Source organism: Phasianus colchicus, chromosome 1 (genome assembly GCF_987193195.1).
Source record: "Phasianus colchicus chromosome 1, bPhaCol1.hap1.1, whole genome shotgun sequence".
In the NCBI taxonomy this organism is placed as follows: domain Eukaryota; kingdom Metazoa; phylum Chordata; class Aves; order Galliformes; family Phasianidae; genus Phasianus; species Phasianus colchicus.
In genome coordinates, this window is record NC_143436.1 from 3,277,375 (window position 1) to 3,300,240 (window position 22,866).

Genomic DNA, 22,866 nt, shown 5'->3' on the forward strand with positions numbered 1-22,866 from the left:
GTTGTTTTCTTTTTTTTTTTTTTTTTGGAAGGGAGGTTGGTGCTTGGAAGGTAATGGGAGACCCCAAGAGGTGCTGTGGAGCTGAGAAATGGGTGCATGTGTGGGTGTGCTTGGCTGTGTGAAGACAAGTTGATTGGGGGGTTGGAGCTTCATGATCCTTGAGGTCCCTTCCGACCCGGGCCATGCTGTTATTTGGTGATTTTGCCTCTTCCCAGATGATGCTGAGCCCTTTGGAGCTGAGCCCCGCTAGGGTTTCACCCATGATCTTTGCTGTCATCACACTGATGGGTGAAACATTGCACGATGACAACGGGGTGAGCCCAGGCTCTTCTTGTCCTCAAGTCGTTTTTTTGCAGCTATTCATGGGTCAGGGGAGGTCATTTGGGTTTTCCAGCCATAACCCACTGCCTAGTTCACTAAAAGGCCTATAAATAAAGTCTCATTTGTCACTCCTTTATGAACCCGGGGGTACATTGACTCGTGTCATTGTCTTAAGAAGCAGAAAGAATTCGTATTAATTTCTTCCTCCTTGCCAGATAGTGGGAAATAATCTCAGCGTATCCAGATTATCCCTTTTCAGCACAACAGCCGGGTTTTAAATGCAAGACCAAATTTCCCAGAGATTTTCATATGTTTTATTAAATAGAGCTGCAAGCCAGACTGGACATTAAATAATACCGTACCGCTCACAACAGCAGTGATCTTTAGAGGTTACCAACCTGCCATTGTATCTTTCAGATTTCCGTCTCGCTCTTCCGTTGTCATTTTGCTGTGTTATTACTCTTCAGGCTTCACATAGCATTCATTTCTCTGAATGAAAACAAATGACTCCTTGCAAGAGGCAGGAGATAAAGAATAATAAATACATTTTATGCACCACCTTTAAAAAAAAAAAAAAGAAAAGGGCTCTGAATCCCCATCCATCCATCAGGAAACGTAAAGCAGAGCTCAGGCAAAACACACACACGCGCACAGAGGCACGCGCCAGGGAGATAAAACTTAGTTTAAAGGAAAACATGATCTTGCTTCAAAATAAATATCTCGGAGGATGCAAATAGACAGCCCCCAGCCCCCTGTGTTTGGTGGCATAAATTTAAGATAATTAAAAATACAAAGCATGGATTAGCCTTTATTTCCTGTCAACGGTTGAGGCTGTGGGGAGAAGGGGGGTCCTGGTGCTGTACGATGTATTTCCAAGAGGCATTGCCTCTGAGAGTGGGAATTGCTTAGAACCTCTTCAGCACCCATCCCTGGGTCCTGCTGGGAGGTTGGGGGGCAGCAGCAGGAGCATCTCTTCCCCTCTCCCTCAAGGTATCCCAATGTGAGCGCAGCCAACACTCTGCAAGCAGAGGTTTCCCCATTGGATCCCTTTGACTCTCCCAATTGAGTCCCTTTACCCACCCTATCCCTTGCCCATCCTTTTGGTGTTTGTCTACAGACCTCAAAGCTCTGCAAGTAGAGGTTTCCCAGTTGCTCTCCATTGCTCCCATCCCTCCCTGCCTGCCCTCGTGGCTTCTGGGCTCTGCGGGGAGGCAGCCCTGTTGCTGTGCTATAGCAACACCTTGAGAGCATTGCTTCCCTTGGCGCCTGCTGCTCGTTCTGTTTTCTGAGAGCCCTGATATTATTTGCAGAGTGGATTTTGGGTGTTCAGCTCACCGAGCGGGGATCTGCTCCATGGGTCAGCCTGGTCAGCAACACCAGGATGAGAAACTCCATCGGTAAGACCTAACAGTTATCAAAAAACATTGTTAATTCCTGCAGCTGCCAGGAACTGAATGAAGAACTGGAGAGCAGAGCAGTTCTCAGCCTCTCTTTAGGTTTACTGCTTACCCAAGCTGAGAAACTGATCTTCCTCTGTGCCTCCCTACAACCACTCTGATCGTTTTGTCCTGTCCGGACCAGAGCAGCAGCACAGGGGGTGGGGAGGGAAGGGAGAGGCAGATGTCAACCGGAGCCGCGATGCTGGGATGGGTTTTTCTTGGGGGTGGAGGAGCCATAGAGATGCGTTTGATTCCCTGATTTATTTATTTATTATTTATTTACTGGGGGGGGGGGGGGGGGGGGGGGGAGGGAGTGGGCAGCCACATTTCCCAATTAGCCCAATCAGGCTGGAGATCCTAGGTGTCAGTAGAGAGTAGGAGTGAGGGTAGGCACCGGGAGAAATCAAGGAAGCCCGAATGCTGCTGTAGGAGAGCGGCGGCAGCGCTCGCAGCCCCATCCCCGTCCTCATCCCCGTCCCCTGCAAACTTCGGGACGAGGCAAAGCTGCTTCAGATCCCAATTCTCCAGTGGAGAGGGCCAGTTTCGCTTTCTCCCCTTTCCCAGAGGTGGGTGGGCTCGGTGAAAGGAGGAGCGAGCGGCCACAGCAAAAAAAAAAAAAAAAAAAAAAGAAGAAAAATATAGAGAGAGAGATATAGAGAGAACAATCATATAAAGGGATTTGTAAAAAAATATTGTTATTATCCATCCCTGTGCTGGCGTTGCCTGCCTTCCACACCTCTCCGGCTTTATTATTATTATTAATAATATATATATATATATATATATATATGCGATTTTTTTTTTTTTTTCGGAAGAGGGGTGTGTGTGCGGCTGTTTGCAAAAGAGCCTCGGGTGTCAAAGCCCGCTCCTCAGCCACCATTGGAGAGGAGGAGGGCTGGGGAGGGAGGAAGGGCTGGCGAGACAGCCGCAGTGCGAGCCCTCCCCGGCGGGCGGACAGCGGTGCGGCGGCCGCGGAGCGCGGAGCGGAGCCGGCTATGGCCCCGTAGCGCATCCCCCGCCCGCTCTGCTCGGCTGCTCGTCCTCCTCCCCCCTTCGCCCCCCCCCCCCCCTCCCTCGCTGATTTAAAGGCTGGAGGAGGAGGAGGAGGAGGAGGAGGGAGGGGGGTGATTTGGGGAAGAGAAGGAGGGTGTAGTGTGGAAGGAGGGTGGGGGGGGTCGGGGGGGGAGTGAAAACTGGAGCTGTGTTCCCCCCCCGCTTCTCTGGGCGAGCCAGACACGGTTTGCCCAGTGCAGAGAGAGGGGCTCCTCCGTGTTCCGCCTCCGTGGAGTATTTGGGATTGGAGAGAGACACACGCACACGCACACACACACACACACACACACACACAGAGACCATCTGCAGTGTCAATGCGGCGCCTGCTCTGAAGACTGAAGTGGGGGGAAAGGAGAGGGGAAAAAGAAATAATATATATATTTATATATATAAACCCACCCAAAAGCAAGCGAGGAGCTTTCCCAGGTAAGGAACCTCCCGCCCTGCTCGGGCAGCGGGGACCGGAGGGGAGGATGCCCCGGGAGGGGCTGCAGCGGTACCTGCCCTATGCACCTGGAACGGCTGAGGGGAGGGCGGGGGGGGCCTCGAGGGGAAGCCCCATCGCCTCTCCCCACCCATAGGGCCGTGGGAAGGGGCTCAGGGCCGGCGGGCAGGGACGGGGGGTGAGCAGCGGGGCGAGAAGCGGGGCTGAACCGGGGGCTGCTGGGCACGGCCCCTCCGGGCTGGGAAGGATGCTGGAGGGGTCGCGGCGGGGAGCCCCCAGGATCCTCCATCCTCCGCACCCTCAGAGTGAAGGGAACGCGTTGCCCGCTGTCCCCCCACACCCCCGCCTCCACACCCGCGTCCTCGGTGGTTTTTCTCCCTTTGCACAAAGCTCAACTTTTCTCCCTGAAGGAAGGAGCTCCGGCGTCGCAGCTCCTGGCTACTCCCGGCAGCGGTTTTCCTCCTCCCGGGGGGGTTATTTCCCTCCCTCCGTGCCCCTTTGCCTCCTCCGGGCTGGAGGCATTTGCAAACTTTTCCCGACGAGGCTGCAGCTGGAGGGAGAGCCGTTTTTTCAGGGAAGATCGGATGCTCCCGAGTGACCGATGGGGACAGGGGACACCCCCGATGGGGAATACCTGAGCGAGAAGGGGATGACCCCCATCATTTCCCTTCCTGCGAGGTGCTGGGGACTTCGGCTGCCTAAATCCCGGCTGCGGAATCGGTGCTGATAAACCCTCCCCTCCCTCCGTGCATGTGTGTGTGTGTGCTGCAACCGAAACCTGCGTATTGATGCTCTCCGTTTATCAGACATATGCCCCTAAATGATGTAGACAAGGAGAAGTGATCTAAACACCGAGCTGCACATGGTTTTGGTGGAAATATAATACTCCGGCAGCAGATGAGTTCCTCCCAGATAAACAAACCCACTTGCTCAGCCCCAGCAGGGCTAAGTGCTGTTTGGGTTTGGAGCGGCTGCATGTGGCTGCTCCATCCCCAGCCCAGAGGAAACCCTCCTCCTGGGGCCCCATCTGCTCCTGGCTCTGGGTAGGGACTCAGCCTTCACCACGTCGGACCCAAAGGATTTGCCTTCGTGGAAGTGACCAGGTGGGAAGCTCGCGACCGCGCTCCTCTTCCTGTAAACTTCCACCCCATGTCTGCTCTGCTTCGCCCTCCAGCCGTGCCAGGCAGCTCGCTGGAAACACACCTGATTTTTCATGGCTTCCTTCTGACATCGGGATGCGAGGTTTTTGGGGAGGACGAGGATGCTCAGGTCCAGGGTAGAGTGATGGAGGGAGGGGGTTTTGGACCTGGGCTGCCGGGAATGCTCCTATTCCAGGGGAACAATGACGGTGTGAGGGGATTTTTTGCAGCCTTGTGGGGTCTTATCTTGAGCATGCACAAATATTTCAGAAGGCATAAAGCATGCTAACTTCTTTATCCGCCTTCTGCTTCACCTGGGTCTTAATTATAGGAGCCGGTTAAATCCGCGAGCGGGTGGGACTGCTGGAGCATGGGGTCTCTGTGATTTTAATTACAGCGTGTGCCTCCCGTTGTGAGATTAGGTGCTTCCTCCCCCTGGCTGAGCCACTGCTTTAAGGTTTCAGGGATGAGAGCCGCGCTTTAAGTGTGTGTTTGTTTGTTTGTGCGTGGGACCCTTTGCCGGAGCCAGGCTTCAAGCAGAGCAACAGATGTGTGCCTGCGTTCCGTGCGCAGCCAGGTTGCAACACGCAACCCCATCACGAAAGTCGGGGATTTTCTTCCCTCCCCTGCCCAGACCCATCCTCTGTGGGGGTGTCTCCTTTCCTGGAGGACCACTCCAAGCCTTTTGCTTCCCATCCCTTCTTCCATGCGTGGTGCCTGGCGATCTTGATACGATGCGAAATAGATGACAGCTGCGTGATCTAAGCGTTGTTTATATCCAAGACGGGTGTTTTAGAATACAGCCTGATGATCAATCACAGTGCTGTTGGGAAGCTTTTGCTTGATGATCGTAGCTGCCTGGTAGGCGCTGAAGGCTGCCGTTAAATCACTGAGCCTGGCCAGCGGAGGGCTGAGTGCTAACGTGAATCCTAAGAGAGATGCTGAACTTCTCCACTGGGAGAGGAAATATCCAAGCTTTCACCTGCCAGCCTGCCTTGCTGTGTTTGCAGTGCTAGACAGCCCCGTGGCTGCGGCACAGCGAAGCCGGGGAGGCAGCAGTTTCAGCAGGCAGATCCCGGGGGGCAGCAGGAAGGCAGAGAGGAGGGAAGAGGAGGAGGGATGCTGGAGCCCCTTTTGTACTGCCTTTCTCCTTTTCCTGGATTGCTTTGTCTCCTGATTTCCTTCATGCAATGCAATGCAACCTGCTTTCTTCGCGGAGTGCCGAGCTTTGATTTGAGCGCCTGTGAGCCCGAGGATGAAAAGCTTTGCAAGGTCTTAGGATGCTTGGGTGTATTTAGGGTTAACACTGTGTAGGAATTAATTTCTTATTCAGAAGGGAACTCTGAAAATCTTCCTAAAAAGCAGAGAATGATGCTGGCATGGTGAGCTTGTATTCTACTCACAAGCGCATTGGGATCCCGCACTGGGAGGGTGTTAGAGGTAGAGCTTTTGAGTTTTGGAGCTAGCAGTGCCAAAGTTTGTGGCTTGGCATTGCGTGTAGACATCTTCAGGCATGATGACTTTCCTGTGATCATCTGTCCTCGGAATCTCTTGGCTCTTCTTGGTTTATTTGTCACAATACCCCTGTAAAGTGAAGTCTCACATTGCTGATGGCAATTGAAACCCAGCATCACCCTGCACTGCAGCAGTGATGGGTCTCCAAAGCCTCATGTCCTGCCCCTCCCCAGCTAAGAACACATTATTTGGGGGTATTTGGATTGGTTCCCATTGTAAAACCCTCAAACGTCTTGGCGCTTAAAAAATAAGATAAAATAAAAGCCCTTTCTGCTTCCCACCAGAGTTGAACAGAGGCTTCAGGAGGCTCTTTCTTAATCCTTATGGCTTGCAAGGCTCCATTAATGGACATCAGCCTCTCCAGGCGCCCAAGGCTACGAGACTTCCCGTCTGCGCTGAGTCTGGGCAGCACTGCTGACTTACTGCAGGATGTTAGCGGTGGGCGTGCTTCCATGCATGGCTGTCATCAGGCTGAAAAGCACTTTATATCCCTTAGGTTGGAGTTCTCAAGAAGCCTACATAAAAAAAAAAAAAAAAAAAGAGGATCCTAACAACACAAAGCAGAAATATATACACAGGGCTCTCCAGATGTTTTTCACTCATTTTTCTGCAAAAAAAAAAAAAAGGGAAACTGAGGCACAAAGAGGCAGGAAGCTCTGTCTGAGCCCCATTTACTGGTGGGATTCCTCACTTAACTACCATGAAATGCAGACTGAGCCCCAAACAGTCCTTGATGTGAGAGCAGTGAGTGCTCTGCTGCCCTTGAGCCCATGCTTCAACAGCCAAAAATAATGCATGGTCAGAACAAGACATTGTTAAGACTGAAATTTTTGCAGTTCAGATGATAGATAGATGCTTAAAAATGAGAAAAGCTCATCCTGGGTGAGCACATGGGCCACAGGGCAGCTGTGCTCCCGTGAACTTTGGTTTCCATGTTTGAAATTGTGTGTAAAATGTTTTTAATAACCCTTGGAAATGGGGCAATCGTTGCAAAATTGAGGTGTGTTGTGATGCTGACAGTCTGCTTGGTGATTTTCTGGAACTGGCATTTTTCTTTGTGGTGTTTTTTTGATTCATCCCATTAGAACTGTCTGGCTTTCTTTGTTTTTCATTAGTATGTGTTTTGTCAAGTTTGTTTCGTCTTTGCTTGGTCATATCTGAAGGAATTTCTTTATTATGAGAGTATTGAGGCGCTGGAACAGGCTGCCCAGAGGGACTGTGGATGCCCCGTCCCTGAAGATGTTCAAGGCCAGGTTGGATGGGGCCCTGGGCAGCCTGGTCTGGTATTAAATGTGGAGGTTGGTGGCCCTGCCTCTGCTGGGGGTTTGAGCTTGATGATCCTTGAAGTCCCTTCCAACCCAAGCCATACTATGATTCTATGATTCTATGATTCATCTCATAATATGCTACAAGAGAAAAGGGTTTCCAAGACTGTGTCCTGCATCAGCAATTGGAGCCAGTTTGGTTGGTATCTGCCCTGTAACTTTGAATGGGTATCGTTTGCCTTGGAAACCCAATGGCCATCTCATTTTGGGTACCTCTAATCTGTAGAATCATCGAATTGTTCCAATTGGAAAGGACCCTTAAAGGCTACCTAGTCCAACTCCCCTGCACTGAATGGGGACAGCTTGATCAGATGGAATGGGTATCTTTTGCCATGGAAATCCAATGGCCATCATATTTCAGACATCTCTCATCTATGCTCCACGTCTCATTGGCATCAAGCTTGATTTTCAAAGGCGATTTGCAGAGCAGTGTTCCCATGGAAGAAGCCCATTCTTTGCTGAAGCTATGGTGTTCTCAACTGTTTCCATTTCAAATGCTAATATCTTTAGAAGACACCAGTGCTTGGGACTGGAGAGCCTGAAGGCTTGTGCAGGATCGTGAATTGGGCTGAAACCTCCATCCCCACTGTGGTGCGTATCAACAAGTAGCTTTCTACTTCTTTTGGAGGTTGGACTAGATGATCTTAGTGGTCTTTTCCAACCTTAATGATTCCATGATTTCTCTAGAAAAAGAGAGGTCATTTAGAAACTCTGCAAACTCCAGGCCATGCTGGCTATGAGTGTGTTTTATATCTTGCATGCCATGAAAACAGAAATCCTGACCCCAAAAATAGGAGGCTGATTTTCTTTCTTATAGGAATAAAAGAAAATCACAGCTGAGTGAGGCAGGATCTGCACCAGTGACCCAGAAGGGAGACCTCACGTCGCCGTCTCTCCCAGCTTTCATGCCTGACCTCCAAGTTCCCCTCCAGCTGCCTTATCCGTACCCGAGTGTTCTGCTTGGGCTTTCCCAATGAGCTATAAGCTATAAATTTACAGGAGCTGACTGGCACTTGAATCTCCCTTGTCCTTCTGACAGGGTGAATGTGTGGATCTGATGCAGATAATATGGGATAGGTTTCCATTACAGGCATTTGCATGATGTATACTCATACACTTCCCCTTCTTCAGAGATTGTGCAGAGGGACAGGGGAATAAATCTTGATGCTTGGTGAACTCTCACAGCCAATACTGCATCAAATGCATGTAAATGAACCATGGAATCATAGAATGGTTTCAGCTGGAAGGGGACCTGTAAGGGAGGAGTCCAACTCCTCATCACTGAACAGGGACACCCACAGCTCAGTCAGGTTTCCCCGACCCACCTGTTGTTTCACCTTCAGCATAGAACATTACATAAGGAGGAAAGATGAGGGTAGTGGAGGTTTATTTTTTTTGTCTCAGTATTGTTTTCCTTTGGAATCATGAAGCGATGCTGGACTTGGGGACTGCATGTAATGCTTGTGATTTATTTACTTGTTGTTGCATCTGAAGTGAGGAATGTGAGCTGGCCACTAGCAGCCCCTTGGTGCTCATTCATGAAGAGCTGCACTGCTGAGTGTCTCCACACTAAACTGTTTGGTGACTGAGTGTAGAGTTATAGGAATCGAAGCGACGAATCAGCAGTAAATCAAACCCTGGATTGCTCTGTACCCGACTGCAGCAAGACTTAAATTAAAAATATCTTGCCGAGATGAAGTGCTTCTAAGTCAAGCACTGGAGTTGTATCAATCTGGGCTTGGGCACTGAGAGCTGAGCCCTTTGAATCAGGAACCATGATGAGCCCATGTATTGATCCCCAGCTGAACGGGGAAATTGCCACTTCATTTCTTCTATCAGCTCTTCCCTCATTTCCTTTTCTTTTTCCCTTCCTTGAAAAAAAATGGGAAATTGGGAAAAGAATTGTGGATTCATTGTGCACTTGTTTGGGTTAGAGCATATTTGATTGTGAAATGGGATTTATTTGTTGCTGTGTTGTGTTTTTATTTTGTGACTGGGGATTTGTCCATAATGTAGTGCTGGAAATAAAACTCATTTAGAGACTAAGGAGGTGTATCCTGTTACAATTGCCTATTGATGGAATAGCAAGTGCTCGGTGTGCAACAGAGCTTTGTTTTACTTTATGAAAACTTATTCTGGGATGTCAGAGGGAGACTTTAATTTGTGAAAGGGAGAGTTTGATTTGCCAAAGAGAGACATTGATATGCCAGAGAACTGCCCCACGGCCCCTGTCCTTCAAGTTTTAATCTCTCTATCTACCAAGTGTGGGCACCCTGGTCTTGTAGAAGTGACTGCCAAACATCTCGCAGTTGTTTGCTCTAATGCTCTTTACAAATTATTCACTTTTGGTCAACAAGATGATAAAACCAGGGAGGTTCTAATGGGAAACTTACTTACCAGCCTGAGAAATGGCATCGTGTACACAGCCAATAGCCACCGAGGTCTGTCCCTGGCTGGTGTCCCCTTCTGCTGCTGACTTTTGGGAAGAGGCTTTTGGAGGTGGCATTGGGCTGCTCTAGGCTGAGGGAAAAGAAGAGAGAAGAGGTGAGCTGGGAGCGAAGCCATGCTGGTAGCAGGGCTACTCAAAGGCTTTTCTACAGATTTTCTTTCTTGGGTAATCTAGGGGACAGAAGAACAAATTACAGTGAGGAGGTCTGCATGACTTCCTAGCTTCAATGAAAGTGACTTTCTGGGCAATTTTGGGAAGCCTGTTCTATTCTTTCAGGTTTCAGTACACATCTCCAATCCTTGCTAAAGCAGAGCAATGTCGTGGAGTGTTTTCAGATGTTAACCTGAGATGTGCATGTGTCAGGGTAGGGTTTTTGGATGGATATTTCCTCCTCTCTAACTGCAAGTGTTTCAGGACATCTCCTCTTTTTAGCTGCACTCTCTCCTCTGTGGTGTCCCCCTGAATGAATGTGGGGTTTGGCAGCACTCGGGGACAACCTGGAGGATGAGTTCTGGGTTTCCATCACAACTTTTCCACCAACTGAGCCACCCCCAGAGGGGCAATTGCCTCCGCACCCTGAAGAAGGCAGGATCAGCCCTGAGTCCTCCTCCTGTGCTTAGCTGCTATGGTGATGAGTTGCTATAGAAACACATAGTTAGCATTATTATTTATTATTGAAAGGTGCTTCTTTTCATCTCTTAAAGGCGAGGTGGTGCCAGGAGGAGCCCAGTGCTGGATGCGGGGTGCTGCCCACCCCGTCCACATAGGTTGGTGGGTTGTGTTTCCCCACCAGTCAGGCTTTAGCAGCCCAGCAGGCTGATCTGGTTAAACAAATCCCCCTGCATGTTCCCGTCACAGGTTCCTTCCTCTGTCAGATGCATCCTTTGGAGGGGGATTTGAGTGAAGCGTTTCATTATAATGAGCTTAGTTATTTCCCAACTAGTAATCGCATGTCGCCATTTGGTGCAACCGGTTTGCATTAAGTTCTGTAATAATATGCCTATTCATCCATCACAAATACTATATTCACAGGACCTTGTAGTGATTGCCTGGTAAATACCTTCCCTTATCTCTTTGCATACGCTGCTCCCTGTTGTTTGCTGAAGTCCTCCCCTCTCTGCAAACCCATCCCTCTGCACAGGGAGGCAGGGAAGCTTCTTCAGCACTCCTGTCCTGGGCTCCTGCTCTGCCTGAACCCTCCTGCAGTTGGGCACCTGGCCAGGCAGTGCAGGGAGACGCTGCTCCGGGGCTTTCTGCAGCTTGTGTGATGCCAAGCAGAGCAAATTGTGCTTCCCAGCTATTGCTTTCAAGCTGTGAGTTGGACACATCCTGCTTTGCGGTCTCCCTTTTCTTCAAATACAAGGGTAGGAGGTATTTCCTGTAGGCTGGGTGCTGAGCAATGCTCTGGTTGACTTCTGCAGCAGGGTGTCCTGCAGTGAGCCCCCTTACAGCTGTCTTCATATAAATCCATTGGTTTGGGGAGTGCACAGGTAGGAAGTGCAGGAGGGATGCAAAACTGTATTCTCTGCTTCACCTCAAAGCTGGCAGCACTGCAGAGGTGGTTCTGCAAGGAAACTTCTGTCCTTCACACCTCAGTGGCTCTAAGGATGCTAAATTTGCTGCAGTAGGGTGGCTCAATGGGACCAGGAGGCGAATGGATTGGAAGATTGGAGAAATGTCCAGAGGAACTGGGAGCAGCGGGGCTGCTTTGTACCTCCACCCAGGGCAGGTGCAGTGTAGCCTGGAGGTGGAGGGCAAAATGCATGGCCAACATGCCCAGTTCTTCCCCTCCCCCAAAAAAAAGAAAAGGAAAAAAAAGGATAAAAAAAACAACAACAACAACATAGGTTTTCTAGATGTTGCTTACTGGGCCATTGATTGCTGCTGCAGGGTGGGAGGGATGCAGGAATGGCTGGACCAGTGCAAGATGATGCAGACGGGATGTGGGGAAATCTCTGCTGGTATTTGCAGGTTGTAGCTCCTGAGTTTCCCCCAAATTTCTCTCCACTTTCCCCCTCCCCATCCTGCCAGGCTGGGACTAGGAAACATCCTTCCCAGCCTTTGAGGAAACAAAAGGAAGCTCTTTAAAGCATTCCTTCAAGCAGGAATAAAACACCTTCCTTTACAAGGCCTGTTTCATTGCTTGAAGTCAATCCCCTTGGGCTTTGTATTTCCCTTCTAGGAAGCTGAGCTCCCTGCAGAGAAAAGAGAAAAACACCTGGGGTGCAAGAGCACAGCTTGGCGGCCTTTTTGTCAGGTGCAGCTTGGAAGCAGAGAGAGGGATGTAGGGGGGTCTAAATGCTGATTCCCCCATCTGCCAGAATCCCTGGCAATCCCATGGGTTTTCTGCACCTCTCAGGTGGCTGGATGCACCTCCAAGCAGCATGCAAGTGGAGAAAGGTGTTTTCATTAGCGTGCTGGAATGATGAAGAGCACATTTTCCTTTCTTCTAGATGTGCCACCCCTCCCTACTTCTGGTTGCAATTAAGCATAGCAATAATAGGGACCTATGCTAAAGGAAGGAGCCTGCCTGCAGCAAATACAAGCCTTTGGTAGGGCTACCCTTGTGGCAGTGGGATCAGAGTGGTCATGGTTTGCTTCTACAATCACTTTTTCTCCACCAGCTGCTTGGATTGGGCTATGGTATGATATGCTTTGAGAGAGATCATCCAAAGGTTGTCTTGATGCCACCTTGGATCCCACCAGTTATGAGACCATCAGGTTTCTTCCCGAACCCCAGTTGGGAGCATTCACATTAGGTCCTGGACTTGGAGTATCTTTGCAGCCTTTTGACTTATTGTCTCTACCCAAGATTCTCACCCAGAGAGAGCAGGAGGCACGGGGTATCCTTTGTGCTGCACCTCTCTGCCCAGTGGAAGAAGGAAAAGGATGGGGAGAGAGGTAAGGTGCATATTGCAGGAGATGGACGTGAGAAAGAACACCTTTCAGAACCATAGAGGAAGCTTTTCTTCCTCCTTTATCGTGGAGCTTCTGTCCTTGCCTGCCTTAGCAAGTCAGACAGCTCAAAGGGACGCCAAGGAATGAAAGTAATGACTTCCAGTACAAATCTCTCTCTACATAATGTCTCAAATAAAACAGGAAAAGGAAATGGCAAGCAGGCATAATTAGGAAAGTATTACCCATTAAGGAGGGGTAAGGAGCTATCAAGTCGATTTCCTTCTTATTTTACATGCCTGATGTTTCCGCCTCTCCAGGAGGCAGTGTGCGAAGTAGGTCTCTCCTTAGCTTGGAGAAGTAAATAATCAGAACATGATGAGCTGCAAAGCTCTTCCCAAACCTTTCCAAATTTGGGCTAAACTGAGGTTTTTTAGCATCTTTTCAAACCCAGCTGATCTTTCTAGCAACAATAAGACCTGGTAGGACTTGTTTCTCACATTCATGCTGGGGAACCGAGGCACAGGACTTGCATCTTCTCAGAGTGACCACCTCTCTATACTAATTTCTCTCTCTTTTTCCTATTCCACATGAAAACAGAGAGAACTCCTTGTTGCTTCCCAGTGTAAAACTGTATGTTTGTTGTGTGAGCCCATGGGATACCCTGTACTGCATTGGGGTATGCAGCAGGATTGAGTCACTGTACTGAACTGCCAGCTCTCATTTGCACTCGAAGCTGGAGTTCCTTTCTCCTTTGAGTAGATCTACTTGCGTGCACAGAGACATAGCTATGTCTTCCATATCTTCTACATGTGTGTAGAAACGTGATCTTAGTAAAGGGACATAGCTTAGCAGGCATGATGGTGGTGATGGGTCGCAGGTTTGGACTATGTGATCTTAATGATCTTTTCCAACCTTAATGATTCTATGAGAAGCCTTTGTGTCTGGGAATGTGGCTTTCTGTGAGCTGAGTTTCTTTAATGCTTTTCAGAAGGTGCAGATGCTGCTGGTGACAAAGAAAGTGCGGGATGGGGTTGTGCACTACTTCTCCTCCCTCCAAGGTGTTTGGCTGGAGCTTGGCCATGAGCACTCAAGCTGGGCAGCAGCAAGGTGCCATGGGCCTGGAGCAGATCCCAAGCAGATTGTGACTTGGTGACAATCTGCTTTCTCAGTGCTTGGTCTTGCACGCACTGATGCCCCTGCAGACATCTCCATCACTCTGATTGGCTCATACATGGGATGCATCAAGCCACATTTTCCCCCAAGAGCAGCTCCATGTGTCCATGCAAGATGCTCTCCTGCTGTACCTCCACTCCTTTTGGCTGTGTATGTGGGAAGGATAATTTTGAGGTTACTCAATATCTGCATGGGGATATACAAAAGCTACAGCATGCTATGTAAAGTTGTAATAGTGAATTGGAAGAGAAACACATGGCCATTCTGTGCAGCAGTTTCATTTGGTGGTTGCCTCCTCTGTCTCTCCCTCTTTGCTTCTCCTTCCTTATACAATAAAACAAAAGCTGCTTTCTTTTATGATGAGCAAGTGGTCTCCAAGTATAGGTTTGTTCTAGCCTGCTCCTCTGCTGCTCTTTGCTGATGGGCAACTGCCACCCATCATGAGCTTCTTCCAAGGTTTCCATGCACCTTGAAGCAGGAGTCTTTTCTCAAACACAGACAATATCACCCCTTTCTCAGTTCAGGATTAAGAGGAGATGCATTTTGAATTCTAATAGGTTGTTGCTGAAGCAGTTGCTCAGCAGAAGGGACCTAAACCTGCAGTGATGCTGCAGTGTCGTGGGGAAGGTGGATGGAGAGGTGGGAAGTGGATGTATCAGCCTGCTTACGTGGAGGAAAGAATCAAATGTCTGCCCTATACCAAATACCATGCTCAATTCCTGTGGGAATTGGTGAGAAGAAAGCTGACCTTCTCTCGTATTTATGAACTGAATCTCTCGTTTACTTTGTTTTTGACTTTTTCCCCACTCCTGCTGCAGGAGTGCAGTACTTCATTGGGGAGTTGAACTGGGTGACCTTTGATGGTCCCTTCCAACTCATATCATTCTGTCATGATTCTATGATGATTTCAAGGAAAAAAGTTTTCTTCTTTTTTTTTTTTTCTTTCATGTGGTTGCATGTTCTTTAAAATGCTGGTTCAGATGAACAAGCTTTCATCTCTTTAGCTTTTCTTGCTTTATGGTCGGCTTAGCACACTAAAAATTTGAGAACTACGAGCCAGTGTTTCCCTCACTGTTGCACACATCTATTCTTCCTCCTAGCTGTCTTATCTCCAGCCTCTGCTGAAGACTTTTCTGCAGAACTTTTCCTGAATCATAGCATCATACAATCACTAAGGTTAGAAAAGAGCATTAAGATCACCACGTCCAACTGTTGGCCCATCCCCACCATGCCCACTAAACTAAGTCCCTCAGTGCCACATCTCCACGTTTCTTGAAGACTTCCAAGGATGGTGACTCCACCACCTCCCTGGACAGCCTGTTCCAATGCCTCACCACTTTTTTGGAGAACAAATCTTTCTTAAGATCCAACCTGAACCTCCCCTGAAAGAGGTGATCGGGAGCATCTTCTGAGCAGCAACGCCTTCCAAGCCTCCCAGGTCCTTTTTCTTCCTCTTCTGCCTACAGAGAGCAGATTTTTGGAGGATCAGGAGCTCTGTGTTGCCTGTGTGTAGGTCTCCTGGATATCTGAAACTGTTTTGCTGAAATTTGCAGTTGACTTTTGAAAGCTTTGGCCATTGCATTGAAGCATGTGTATATATGTGTGTGTGTATATATATATATATATAAAATCTCTTCTCTCTTCCCTCCTGTTTTCTTTCTCTGTCAGGAATCCAGCTGTGCAACATGTGGCACTTGTAGGACTTGGAAGGCAGGAAGATCAAGCAAACACAGAGCTTTCAGGAGAAGAGATAAATTTCCAGACTAAATTCAAGCCACGTAGACCCAGTCTGTTTCAGTTTTAAAGCCCCGCTGGTAGTGATGTGTGGGAGCTGTAGACAGAAAGCCAGGGAGAGAAGAAGGGTTCATTTGTCTTATTTCTTCTGTAGGAAAACCTCCATTCTGGGGTCGTGGTACTTGGCACAGTGTTAGTCTGCATGGGTCCTACCAGGGAAACTGTCTGTTGAGTGCTACCTTTTTTGCATGATTTGAAGACAGAGAAAAGAGGGAATTTTTTTCACTAAATGAGTGTTCTAGTTGCTAAAGTGTTACATTTGTGTGGGTGTATGGGATGCAGATGGCCACTGAGGAGAAAGATCTTGTTATTAATAACCCAGTGAATTGTGATAGCATCTTCTGCACCTATGGATGCTGTGGCAATTTTGATCCTGGCTCTTGGGCATTGGGAAGGACTGCAGCTGTGAGGTGTGGGCTCATTCTGATGGGATTTTTTTACTGCAGAGGACAGGTGGGAGTTTGACAGATCCATAGTACTGAGGTACAGCCATGGTCTTCGTGGAGTGCAATTTGGTCCACACAACTCCTACATTTTCTGGGTGTGTTTGCTAACACTGACCTCACAAGGGCCCATCTGGCTAAGAGTTATTGGATTATTAGGCTTGTCTACTTTTTGGAGGTGTCCTTGGCTTGGTGCTTATGATTTATTAAGGAGGAGTGCCCAAGTGGCACTAAAGCATGCTCCTCATGCCCATCTGAGTAAGTTAAGCATCACCCATTGCGAGCCAAAGCTGAATTCAGCCAAATCCCACTTCCAGTAATGCAAACTGCATTTCTCTCTCTCTCTCCAAGCACATTATTTACAGGTTCCAACTTTTGAAAATTCATTTGCAGCCTCTTGAGCCTCTCTTGCTGCCCCAACCTGAGCATCCCAGCCATGCAGGATCCTAGTCTGGTGCACACATGATGCTGAGATCAGTGGGATTCTCCTGGCTCAAAGCAATGGTGTCTGCATCCCAAAAAAGGCAGGAATGCATGGGACTGATAGTATCTGGGATTCGTGCACTGCTGAAAATGCACGTGTTGACTCTTCTGCTAGAGCTCTCTCTGTCCTGGAGAAGGATGGAGGAGGAGGAAAATGGGGCAGGCTTATTCTCTGCAATGGACTGTGGGGTACAGAAGGGCACCTGGAGAACAGTCTCCGGTGGCTCTTGCTCTTTCACCACCCATGCATCTCCTCTGCAGTGTTTTTCCAGCTCTTACATCTGTTATTAGGACCTTCATTCGTAATGAGCAGGATTTCACCAACAGTGACAGCCTTCCCACACTCCCACGTTACAAATGCCCCTTGCCTTAGACACAGGTGCCATTAGACAGAGAACAATAAAGCAGATGGTGTTTGGATCTGGATTAAATTAGAGTTTGGAGTGACATTCTGCTTGCAGCACTCTCAGCAAGAACAAAACTTTTCCTTGGGGGGTAGCAGAACCCAGGTTTGGTTACTGCAAACCCCTAAACCATCTTTTGCAAATTGAAAGAACTCGTAGGTTTGGTTCTGATTCTGAAGGCAGCCTGAGAGTGTATCCTCCTGGTGTTTGTGTTTATACACGCATGTATAGACTGTAGAGAGCTTTAGCAGCAAAGTATCTGGATCAGATGCCTCCTCCCTTCCTCCCACCAGCTCTGCAGGCTTGCTGCCAGCAGCAGGGCTCTGCTCTATATCATCTCAGGACACCCTGGATGCATCTGTGCAGACGCACTGAGTGCAGTCACCACTGGACTATTTAAAGCAACTTCAACAATGACAACAGAGTGTGTAATGCACCTATTCTGCTGATGTTGGCAGAGTGCTCACAGAGTGGATGAGTTTAAGACTGATGGGAATTTACAGCTCCGGAGCCATTAGGGTATGTGTGTGTTCCTAAAACATGCACCCTAGGAGACAGTGATGGAAAAAAATCAGCTTGAAGGGAGGTAGCCTTGGTGCTCTGCAGAGTAGCAGCTGTGGCACAGTGGCACATAGCTAGGGAATGAAGAGATGGGCTGGATTTCTCTACCCTGGACCTCTGTCTCTCTGGGGTGTTTGTAGGTGGCTCTTAGATTATGGAATGAATAAGGTTGGAAAAGACCTCACCAAGTCCAGCCATCCACCTACCACCAATACTGCCTATAAACCACGTCCAAAGTTAGGAAATGGTTTCCATCCCTGGACACATCCAAGGTCAGGCTGGATGGGGCTTTGAGCAACCTGATCGAGCTGTCGATGTCCCAGTTCATTGCAGGAAGTCAGACTAGATGACCTTTAAGGGTTCCATCAAACTCAAATAATTCTATGATTCTATGATTGCTCATTATAAAGTTCAGCAATTACCTGCTTTTTTATTCTCCCCTCTCTTTAAGTTTCTTATAGATGCACCTTCTGTTTTAATACAATTTTTCCAAGTTCTCACACACGCCAAAAATGGAATGTTCTCCCCAGAACTTTAATCTTGTCTAAGTGATTTGACCTCGGATGTGTCAGTAGCTGGAGGAAGCCCATGTTATGGGAATCAGGAGCTGTGAGATCAATGTGCTATTCATGAAGAGAGGATGTTTCAGTGCGTACAGAACTCGCAAATCCGCAGCCTTCCCACGTGTCCCACTCTCTGCTCATATCCGTTTTACTAAATTATATCTACCCACTTTTCTCTTCCTCCTCCACTTCCAGCCTTCCTTTCCTTGTGTCAGAACATGCTCTACTGTTGGTTTCCAGTTGGGTTAACTAAACTGAGCTGCAGCATAACTTCATCAGGAAACACAGAAGAGTTTTCTTAGCACCACTGCAGCCTACAGCTGACACAGCAAATGGAAAAACCTGCTTAGCCCCTTCATCCCTGATGCTGAGTGTGTTTTACTCATCCTATGGTGATAGCCCAAGTGCTGGTTGATCCATGCTGGGAGACAATTCTTCATATGTGATGCACTGATCATTGGATGCTGTAACCTGTCAAATGTTGACACTTTGAAGCATGGCCAAAGGATGCTCTTGACAACACCCTCCCAGTTATTATCACCTGCTCCAAAGTAAGGAAACTTTTCAGCAAAACAGTAGGAAAGAATATAACCAAGGTCAAATGTGCACAGATGCAAAAATTAATAACTTGCAAAAACTTTTCTCCTAATTTAGTTCTCACAATTGCCCAAGCTATTCTGAATGCAACTTTCTCCAGAGATGTTAGCCTGAGGCCGACACTGAGCTGGGGAAATCGTCTCCGGAGTGGTTAAAGACTGTCAAAGTAATGAGGACTTTAAAACTGAGCTCTGCTGTAGGACATGTCAGGCAACCTGAGCTGCAGTTGATGCTGCTAATGCTTGGTGTAATTACGCATGCACACAGTGCCCTGCACTGGGTATTGCCTCTTTCCATGCTAAACTAAATGTCTGTATGCTGTGCAGGATGGATTTGTGTCTCTCCTTGCAAATGCTGTTTGTGTGGGTATACACCAGCTCTCTCCTAATCTTTCTGTTAACAAACATAGCGTGTGATTATGGGTTTTTTAGCCTGTATTAGCACAGTTCTGTCTGTTGTCTAGATCAGATCCCGGCCATAGGTGTCCTGTCTAGCTCAGCAGTATCCTGAGGCTGTCAGGCATGATTTGATGCTAGTTATCCTGCAGCAACAGCCGGGCAGGGCTCTAAGAATAACTTCCCATTGGCTTTTGTATATGTTGGCAGCAGCTAGGTTGTCCTCTGCCTTAAAGTGACAAAGTCACTGGAAGTGAAAATTAGGAGCAAGCCTGTTGTTACTGTTCACATAATAACAATTGTTACTATTATTTGGAAGAGGAGAAGGGAAAAAAAATAGTTGTGCTACTGGTTCTTTGCTGAAAGTGATGGCTGTGATCATCCAGCCTGTAAAATGGGGATTCATTGGACTGTCGTGATACTGACTTAAAGGACAGATGTCTGACTATGGTTTTGTTAGTGTTCTTTGTTGGGTTTTTTTCCTCCCAAAATGCTCACAAAGCCACTGCTTATCAGGGCTGTGTCCACACCACCTCATTATAGAATCATAGCATCATTAAGGTTGGAAAAGACCCCTAATACCATCCAATCTAAGCCCATTACACTACGTCCCTCAGTGCCACATCCACCCTTTTCTTGAACACCTCCAGGGTCAGTAACTTCACCACCTCTCTGGACAGCCAGTTCCAATACTTCACCACTCTTTCTGAGAAGAAAATTTTTCCTAATATCCAGCCTGAGTTAAGACTATCAGCAGAACAAGTCAATTCTCCTTCCTAGCGCTGGGCTTGAAATTGTGTCTCAGCTGGATAGCTCTGTTAGAGCAAGCATAGGGATTCTATCAGCATGGTTTGCCTTTTGTATCGGCAAAAAAATTCCAACTTGAGTGGGGACAAAAAACTTTAGCCAAAGCACTCTGAGGGAAGTCCTCTGGAGAGAACATCTTTCATTTGGGCAGATCTTGGATATTCTTTCTCAGAGGGAAACTCTGAAGACAGATGCTGCATTGAACCCTGCTTTGCTCAGAACTTGACAAAAAGTTATTTTATGGCAGCACAGTTAGAATTTATAAACAACTTTTATACAGTTTTTAATACACTTGCCGGGGAGAACCAAGTAAAGCATGCAGTAGATTTGTATTGTTTAGAAAAAAATGCCTGTTTTGTTCTGTAACTTTTCATTTGTAAAGAAGAGGTCATGCTTTGTAGCAACTCATATTTGCAATTGACTGGAATTTGGAGTTGGTGAACTTTGGGGCGGAAGTCTGGACTAGGCAGCACTCTGAGATCTCTGAAAGATCTACTTTCATGCCCAAAGAGACAAGAGAAACAGAATAATTTAAAGCAAAGTAGGGTAAGGAATTGCTTTTACATGTACAAGGTATGAACTAAGCAGATCAGGAAGACCTGCAAAGAGGTTGTGGTGAGGTAGGGGTCGGCCTCTTCTCCCAAGCAGCCAGGAAGAGACAGAATGGCCTCAAGTTGAGTCAGGGAAGGTTCAGGTTGGAAATTAGGAGACATGTATTCTCAAAAGGAATGGTAATGCACCAGAACAGCCTGCCCAGGGAGCTGGTGGAGGTGGTTCCTGGAGGTGTTCAAGAGAAGGGTAGATGTGTCACAGAGAGACACAGTTAGTGAGCATGATGAGGATGGGTTGATGGTTGGACTAGATGGTCTCAGAGATCTTTTCCAATCTTAATGATTTAATGATTTTATGATTCAAAGGAGATGTCAAATATATATATTTCATGATCTTCATCCAGTAGGGACCACAAAAATATTGCTAATGGTTGCAGTAAATTGAAGCTCTTGTTTAGGTTTGGAAGAGCAAATGCCAGTCAGCATGGCCTCTTCCCATGAGTGATAATGTGTGTGTTGGACTCAAGATCTGGCTGTGAGTTGATCCAACTGTCTTTAGCCTTTAACGTGGGAAGAAGCTGAAGGATTTGCTTTGTCAGGTCTTTCCTCCCACTGTCCCCATGAGTGGCCAGTGGTTGGTGCTCCAAAACAGTCTGGATATCTGCCACAAAATGAAAGGAAAAAATGTTAAGCTGAATAAAGCATAAAGGGAGACTGTTCTTGCCCGTGCTGCAAATCTTCTGCCACTGAAGAGAAATCACCATTCTTTTCTCTGTTCCTTCCTAGTTATACAGGGCTGTTGATGACTTTTTCTTTCTATTTCTGCTCCTGCTGTGTGTTTAGCCTATTTCTGACTGTAAAGTTTTGGAAAAGGAAAAAGTTAATCACTAAAGTGTGCTCAGGCATCCCAGGCTTCTCAGGGAAGTGGTCATGGCATCAAACTTTGGATACCACTCTCAGACATAGGGTTTGGATTTTGGACTCAGTGACCCTTGTGGGTCCCTTCCAACTTGGAATAGTTTATGATTCTATGATTCTACACAATGGATCCAATGGAACTGTATCCTTCATCCTGGTACGACCTCTGATTTTCCTCATCCCGTTGCTTTTATCCTCTGTTTCTCAGGCTGTTCTGCTCCAGCTGCCTTTTGAATATGTAGTAAATTCTCAGACTTTGAAGACTGAGGATTCTCTTCTGGCTTCTTTGCAAGTAGTTTCCCCAGCTGCAAATATAGATCTTGGTGCTCCAACAAGCTGTAGATCAAGGTCTAAAGGCTTTGTTTTTCCTGTAAGCCCCATGTTTTATCCTTGCCGTTGTTTCAAGTAGATCTGGAGAGTGAAATAGCCACTGATCACAAAGTCACTGTGAATATGGATTTCTTCTTTGTTCCAAGCTTTCAGGAGACAGCTGAAGTATGGTCTCTGTCTTACAAGATTTGTCTGTTAATGGATTTATACAGCGCTAATTACAAAACTTCAGTCTGAGAGAGAGGAATTGTGTCTCACAGATCTTACTAAGATTGCAAAGCAGGGGAAAACATCCACCCACTGGCATTCAGTGCAACAGAAACTGTGTTCTACAGAACAAGAAAATAGCTGCCTGGTGACGTGAGAAGAAACCCAAGGTCAGAGGCTCTTGATGTTGGAGGACCAAAGTGGAGTTTTGGCATTTGATACTGGACTAGATCCAGAAAAAATTAAGATTTTATTTGGGCATCCTTCAGAGGCTCTTTTTTTTTTTTTTCCCCCTATGCTTTGGATCTGTATGGTCTGATATAGACATTCCTCATATAAAGAGCAACGATGTCAGGCAGCGTAGTGACACTGTTTACTTGAAATTTATGGCCTCATGTGCTGTCACTACAACTGTTTGTTTGCCTGGGGGCTTACATTTCCACAGCTGCTGTGATAAGGAATAATTCTAATAGATTTGTCCTCGGAATAGTTTTCACAGAATCATTATGATTGTAAAAGACCACTAAGATCATCTAGTCATGAATTTTAGCAGACTTTGTGATAAGTATCTGCACTGTGGAGGGGACTCACAGTGGAACTCACAGATGAATCTGCCCCAGAAAGAAGAGTTTAATCCCATTCTTTGGATTTGTAGGTTATTTCCATGACCTCACTCCATTCATGTTTTTGTGGCACTGCATATATGTGTTCTTTCATCAAATCTCCATATAGCAAATTCCTGGACGAATGTTACAAGCCTTTCCTCTCTCCATGCCAAGCACGAGGGAGCACACATCTGACCTGCTTTTGCTGGTAGAAAACCAAGTCTGAAATGCTGAATGAGAAAATAGCATCCAATGTGCAGTTTTCTCCAATGGGAAATCAGGAAGAAAGAAAGTCCCACTCGTGGCAAATGTTAATCCCTTCCTTTAATGCTCTTCTGTCAGATGCACAGGTAACAAGGTGATGGGCAACATGTGAGTGCCTGAATAGAACAATCTGTGTGATGAGTGAAGGCCAGGTTCTGTTGCTGGAGCTTAAGTGCCTTGCAAACGA

General features: G+C 47.3%; 1 protein-coding gene across 2 annotated transcripts in view; it reads left to right on the forward strand.

Moving 5' to 3' along the window:
* The first annotated feature begins 2,915 nt into the window (after positions 1-2,915).
* The window catches only part of PLXNA4 (plexin A4), a 445,185-nt gene continuing 425,234 nt past the window's right edge, over positions 2,916-22,866 (forward strand). Inside the window, exon 1 of one of the 2 annotated variants that reach the window (XM_090134078.1) lies at positions 2,916-3,239. The gene's annotated coding sequence lies outside the window, so the exon portion shown is untranslated. Of the gene's footprint in view, positions 3,240-3,556; positions 4,362-22,866 lie in introns of those variants that run through there. The other variant, XM_090134077.1, reaches the window with a different exon arrangement.